The 6,847-nt window shown below is 50.2% G+C and overlaps 1 pseudogene; it reads right to left on the bottom strand.

Moving 5' to 3' along the window:
- Positions 1-84: 84 nt before the first annotated feature.
- On the bottom strand, positions 85-6,185 carry LOC116685529 (homeobox protein OTX1 B-like; annotated as a pseudogene).
- Between the last annotated feature and the right edge of the window lie 662 nt (positions 6,186-6,847).

Here is a 6,847-nt window from a genome sequence, read left to right as displayed (position 1 = left end):
AGAAGGGGGGGGGTTCGACTCTCCGTTCTTTAAAATAAATCTTCAGAGAATAAAAACACCAACGCATTAAGCAGAGAAGAAGGAGGACGTCACAGCACTTGGAAACGCCCACGAGCCTGGTCTTTGTAGTCCAAACAGTCGGAGGCGTTGAAGTTGAGTTTCCATGCCGCCGCCGCCGTCTGCTCTTTGTAATCCAGACATCTGTGGAGTGAAGGCGAGGCCCGGCGCGCTGTACGCCTGGTGGTGGTTGCGACGGGGGTGGGGGGGTGGTGGTGCGACGGGTGGTGGTGGTGGTGGGTGCGCCGACGTCTGGCCGATGTGGTGGTGTCGGGTGTACCGACATGGCGCCGCCGCTCATGGGGCGGCTGGTGCGCGTGGTGCGGGTGGTGGGGATGCGAAGTGCATGGGCGCCAGGTAGAGCCGCAGTCCACGCCGCCGAAGTAGGAGCCGGTCCCCGAGGACGGGTAGCCCTGGCCGTAGCGCCGCCGCCGCCGTCTGGCTGTAGGACGCCGGGTAGGACGGCGTCCCGCCGGCGCCGGAGGACGGCGCCGAGCCTGCATGCAGGAAGCGCTCGGCGGGGCGGCGGGGTCGGGCAGCGCGGCCGGCGCGGGGCCGGGGGATGGGGGTGGCTCCAGATGACGACCCGGGGCGGTGACGGCTGGCGGCGGCGCCGAGCCCCGAGGAAGAGGTGGAGGAGGAAGAGGTGGAGAGGAGGAGGCGGAGGAGGAGCTGGGCGGCGCGGCGGCGTGAATGGCCGCTGCTCTCCGACCCCGGGCTCTGCGCGTCGGAGACGACAACGACTTCTCTTCACGGGCTTCGCCGTGGCGCTTGTTGCTGCTCTGCTGCTGCTGCCGACACTGGCCGCCGGTTCTTAAACCACACCTGAGGAGAGGAAAGAGGAAAGGAGAGGAGGAGGAGAGGGGAGAGGAAAGGAAAGGAGGACAGAGGGGAAAGGTCAGCGTCACATGTCGGCTGGGAAACAGAAGAACAGACGGCGCTGGTGGAGCTATTTTAATTTTTTAATTCATTCTTGTGTTTATCTGTTTTATTTTTAACAGTTTATTCTGAAAGAGAAGATGCTTCTACAAGAGTAAACTGGACAGATTTCGTAAGGGGCCCGTCCGTCGGAGGGGCGTGTGGAAAGCGGCTGCAGCGGGAAGGCCGAGAGGCCGCGGCCATGACGGCGGCTTTAAGCTCAGCGGAGGGGACGGAAAAACTCGCGCAGCCTTTTCTGAAGAAAGCTCACGGCATCAAAAGCCCGTCTGTCACGTTTCTCCCTTTGATGGAAAAGACTTGTCTCGACTTGATCGATAATAGCTGAACTTTTCTTTCCTTTTAACAACTGGAGCTAATCGTAAGAGGCCTGGGGGGGGGGGGGGGGGGGGACACGCAGAAAAGGGCACCAGGACCACGTTTTTAAAACCCGAACTCGATGCGGTGAAACTCTTAAAGGGCCATACACGTGACCGGGTTGTTAACTAAAGTTAAGAGATGTAACCCGAGATGTCAGATTAGAACAGGGGTTCCAAAACTTTCAGCCCACGACCCCCAAGTAACGGTTGCAAGTGACTTGAGACCACCCCCACTATTAACTATATAACCATTGCGCGCAAACCGCGCACCCGCTAGCCGTATCCAAACACGAGCATATTGACAACACAAAAACAAGTCAGCCATAACATTATTCTACAGTAATTTTTTTAATTTGAACTTAACTAATGAGATGGATGTGCAACATGTTTGGAGCACAGCAAGTCCAGTCCTGGTTTAATGTCGGGGACCAGCTACTCGGAGATCCTCTCCACATTCAGTCGCCCTCTGGATTTATTTTTAAGGTACATCAGTGCCGAGAAAGTCTTTTCGCAGAAGTAGGTGGTGCCAAACGGCATCAGCACATCCAGAGCCGCCCTGGATAGCCAGAGGCGGACTTACCATTAGGCAAAGGTCGACAATTGCCTTTGGCCCCAGCTACCAAGGGCCCCCTAAAAAGCCTCATAAACTTATGGTTACGATTTGTTGTTTATTTTCACAATTAATTATATCTCTAAACACTGATACGCTAAAGTGCTATCCGATGTTTAATTCATGATGAGAAATCCCCCGGTCCCACTAAAGGACTATTCCATTATCCTGCTGTAACCAAACAGTCAGCAGGCTGGAAGCTGGAGGCTACAGACGGTGGAAATGAAGCGAAGCTACCGAGTGGTTCTGACAAAACGAAGAAGAAGAGAAGCGGGAAAGAAAGCAGAACGTTTATAGCAAAACTTCCAAGGTAACAACCTTTATCACGACGGCTACTGACAGCACTAACATTAACGTTACTAAAGAGCAGCAAGAAGCGGTGCTTGCGCTAGCAATGCTAACGCTGATGAAGAGGAGCTACCCATCGCGGCAACTAGACCCCGTGAGTAGCAGTCCCCTAATCAAGGTGTTATGATTGAAGAGATCCAGCACTCTGGCCAATCAGCTGTCAGACAGAGAGCGCTGCTCATAGTGCAGAGGGACCACAACAAGTCAGGGACAGAGTTTTTTCCAAGAAATCAAGAGGGGCGCAGATTTACAAGCAGTAGCTATTACATGCAAATGTAAAAATGGAGAAAAGATAAGCAGGTTTGGCTCTATACAATGAAAAACAAAAGGATGAAAAGGGTGGAACGAGGGCTGTGAAGGGCCCCGTTCCTGTAAATCCGCCCTGTGGGTAGCTGTGGGTCTTCCCTCTCAACCGAAATCCCAAAACTCAGCCAGCGTCTTATTACACGCTGTCTTCAGGGTTTGGTGTCTGGACAGTCAAACGATGGGTCATAGTGGACAAAGAAAATCAAAAGAGCCGTTTTATTGGTTCATTTGCGGTTTTGTTTAAATTTAGCCACCAGTTTTATCTTGTGTTAAAATCATGGCTAACGTCTGCTATTCTAATCGTTTAATTGTTATTTTATTTCTGAAATCAACTTGCGACCCCCCCCTCTCTGACTCGCGACCCCCCCTGTGTGTCCGACCCCCACTTTGGGAATCACGGATTAGACTATCAGCTTTGTTTTTTTGGGGGGCTTTTCCGCCTGTAATGGACAGGAAGGGCGGTGAGAGAGACGGGGGGGGGGGAAGACGTGCAGGAAAAGTCACAGGTCGAACGCGAAACCCTGGACAACTGCGTCGAGAGGTATCAGTCTCTATGTAAATGTGCGCCTGCACCACCCACTGAACAACCCGGCCACCTGCTGCAGATTTCGGACTTGCTTCTGAACACTTGTCTTGCTCGTTTTACACCGAACTTAGACAAAAATAAGTATTGTCTCCCAAACAACACAATGTCCGAATAGGGCTGGAACTAACGGATTGTCTTCACAGTCGATTCATCGTGGATTATTGTCTGGACTCCTCAGGGGGGGGGGGGGGGGGGGACGATGCATACACACCTGGACTCACGTAAATACCTGGACACTTTAACACTTGACTCAACACTGAACTTTTGACTGATAATTTGTGTAAATGTCGTTTTTATATCCAAAGGTCTTACTGTTATTATTATTAATAATAAATACTGAAGTACATTTTCCTGATAATACTGATTGACTATCACTGAAGTAACATTTCCAATGTTACTTGTACAGAGTATTTCTACAGCGTGGTATTAGTACTTCTACAGAAGTGAAGGTTAACTGGAGCAAAGGATCTGAACACTTCTCCTTCTAATGAAGTTTAAGCTCTAAACATGTAAAGCAGTCTCTGACCTGGACTCTGGACTGGGCAGGTTGATTTTCAGCGCCACCTCCTCCTCATGAAGAGTCGGGTAGCGAGTCTTGGCGAACAGCGACTCCAAAATGTCCAACTGCGTCCGGGTGAACGTGGTCCGCTCCCGCCGCTGCTTCCGCGGGTTTCCTGCAAGACAAAAAACACCCATAAGGACTCTGTCCAAGAGCAGGTCTCTGTGATGTTACTTATCTCCCTGGTCCATCCATAAAGAGCAGGTCTAGACGGACTCTGGGGTTGTTATCTCCCAGGTCTTTCCATAAAGAGCAGGTCTAGACGGACTCTGGGGGTTATTTATCTCCCAGGTCTTTCCATAAAGAGCAGGTCTAGACCGGACTCTGGGTGTTATTTATCTCCCAGGTCTTTCCATAAAGAGCAGGTCTAGAACGGACTCTGGGATGTTATATTTCCCAGGTCTATCCATAAAGAGCAGGTCTAGACCAGGACTTGGGATGTTATTTATCTCCCAGGTCTTTCCATAAAGAGCAGGTCTAGACCGGACTCTGGGGTGTTATTTATCTCCCAGGTCTTTCCATAAAGAGCAGGTCTAGACCGGACTCTGGGATGTTATTTATCTCCCAGGTCTTGCCATAAAGAGCAGTCTAGACCGGACTTGGGGTGTTATTATCTCCCAGTCTTTCCATAAAGAGCAGGTCTAGTCCGGACTCTGGGATGTTATTTATCTCCCAGGTCTTTCCATAAAGAGCAGGTCTAGACCGGACTCTGGGGTGTTATTTATCTCCCAGGTCTTTCCATAAAGAGCAGGTCTAGACCAGGACTCTGGGATGTTATTTACAGAAACCCAACAGTTCACCAAGAGAAGCACTAGGACACAGAGGCAAGGAGACACTTCCTTAAAGAGACAAAAACCTCGAGCAGGACCATGGCTCGGGGGGGGGGGGGGGGGGTGCCTGACCGGTTGGGGGTGAAGAGAGAGAGAGAGAGAGAGAGAGAGAGGAGAGAGAGAGAGAGAGAGAGAAAGAGACAGCGAGTCACAGACAGACAGACAGAGACATAGAGACAGAGACAGACAGACAGAGAGAGAGAGACAGAGAGAGATACAGAGACAGACAGAAAGAGAAAGAGACAAATAGAGACACAGACAGATAGAGAGAGAGAGACACAGAGAGACACAGAGACAGACCGAGAGAGAGACACAGTCAGACAGAGAGAGACACAGAGACAGACAGAGCGAGAGACACAGTCAGACAGAGAGAGACACAGAGACATACAGAGCGAGAGACGCAGACAGACAGACAGAGAGAGAGAGAAACAGAGAGAGACACAGAGACAGACAGAGCGAGAGACGCAGACAGACAGACAGAGAGAGAGAGAGAGAGATACAGTCAGACAGAGAGAGACACAGAGCGAGAGACGCAGACAGACAGACAGAGAGAGAGAGAGAGAGAGAGAGAGAGACAGTCAGACAGAGAGAGACACAGAGACAGACAGAGCGAGAGACGCAGACAGACAGACAGAGAAAGAGAGAAACAGAGAGAGACAGAGAGACAGACAGAGCGAGAGAGAGAGACACAGAGACAGACAGAGAGAGACACAGACAGACAGAGAGATAGAGATAGAGAGAGAGAGAGAGAGAGCATGCAGAAGTATTTCTGACTTGATTTGCTGGGGTTAGTGTGTGCAGTGTGTGTGTGTGTGTGTGTGTGCTGTGTGTGCGTGTGTGTGTGGTGTGTGTGTGTGGTGTGTGTGTGTGTGGTGCAGTGGTTGTGTGTGGGGTGTGTGCAGTGTGTGATGTGTGGTGTGGTGTGTGTGGTGTGGTGTGTGTGTGTGCGTGTGTGTGTGCAGTGTGTGCGGTGTGTGTGGCAGTGTGTGCGTGTGTGCATGTGTGTGTGTGTGCGGTGCGGTGTGTGTGTGTGTGGTGTGTGCGGGTGTGTGTGTGTGGGGGTGTGTGTGGGGTGTGTGTGTGTGTGTGGGGGTGTGTGAGTGTGTGTGCAGTGGTGCATTGTGGTGTGGGTGTGTGTGTTGTGTGTGTGTGCAGTGTGTGCAGTGTGTGTGTGTGTGTGGGTGCGTGTGTGTGTTTGTGCGCATGTGTGTGTGGTGGTGTGTGTGTGCAGTGTGGCTGTGTGTGTTGTGTGTGTGTGTGTGCGCAGTGTGTGCGTGTGTGTGCAGTGTGTGTGTGTGTGTGTGTGTGGTGCATGTGTGAGTGTGAGTGTGAGTGTGAGTGTGAGTGTGAGTGTGAGTGTGAGTGTGAGTGTGAGTGGTGTGTGTGTGTGTGTGTGGTGTGTGTGTGTGCAGTGTGTGTGTGTGGTCCGTACCCGGGTACCCGACCGACGGGTGCAGCAGGTCCATGGCGGCTCCGCCCAGGCCCAGTGCGTTCATCCCGTACGGGGCCTGCTTGAGATAAGACATCATGCTAAAGACCGGAGTCTGGACGGACACAGAGACGCAGATGTCCCCTGGTGCTCAGCTGGGCTCCTGAGAGACAGAGACAGGCGGAGGAAGTATTCAGATATTTTACTTCAAGAAAAGTACTGATAGAAAAGACTCAAGTAAAAGTACCTCAACATTTGCAGTAAAAGTAGTGGTACCACACTGTAAAAAATGATCGGTTCCAAGTAAAAATCCTGCATTGAAAATGGGACTTAAGTAAAAGTAAGTATCCCATTTTAGAAAGAGTAAAGGATCCAACAAGTTGTCTCTTTAACGGTCTCATCGTCTCAGCTGGACTTGTAGCCCGTTATATTGTTGCTATGGTTACTTTATAATAAAACAATCAGATTTTGTAAACTGTACAAGTACCTCAAAATTTGCAGTAAAAGTAGTGACGCCACACTGTAAAAAATGGTCTGTTCCAAATAAAAATCCTGCATTGAAAATGGGACTTGAGTAAAAGTATCCCATTTTAGAAAGTTTAAAGTATCCAACCAGTTGTGTGTTTAATGGTCTCATCATCTCAGCTGGTTATATTGTTGCTATGGTTACGTTATAATAAAACATCAGATTTTATGAACTATGTGTTTTGTGTGCTCACTTAATGAGTAAAGTAACTAGTACCTAAAGCTGTCAGATGAATAAAAAACTACAGTATTTCTCTCTGAAATGTAGCGGAGTAGAAGTAGAAAGTGGCATTAAAAGAAAA

The sequence above is a fragment of the Etheostoma spectabile genome, unplaced genomic scaffold, assembly GCF_008692095.1.
Source record: "Etheostoma spectabile isolate EspeVRDwgs_2016 unplaced genomic scaffold, UIUC_Espe_1.0 scaffold00569932, whole genome shotgun sequence".
Taxonomy (NCBI): domain Eukaryota; kingdom Metazoa; phylum Chordata; class Actinopteri; order Perciformes; family Percidae; genus Etheostoma; species Etheostoma spectabile.
The sequence above is the reverse complement of the archived record's forward strand: the minus strand, read 5'-3'. Positions and strand labels throughout refer to the sequence as shown.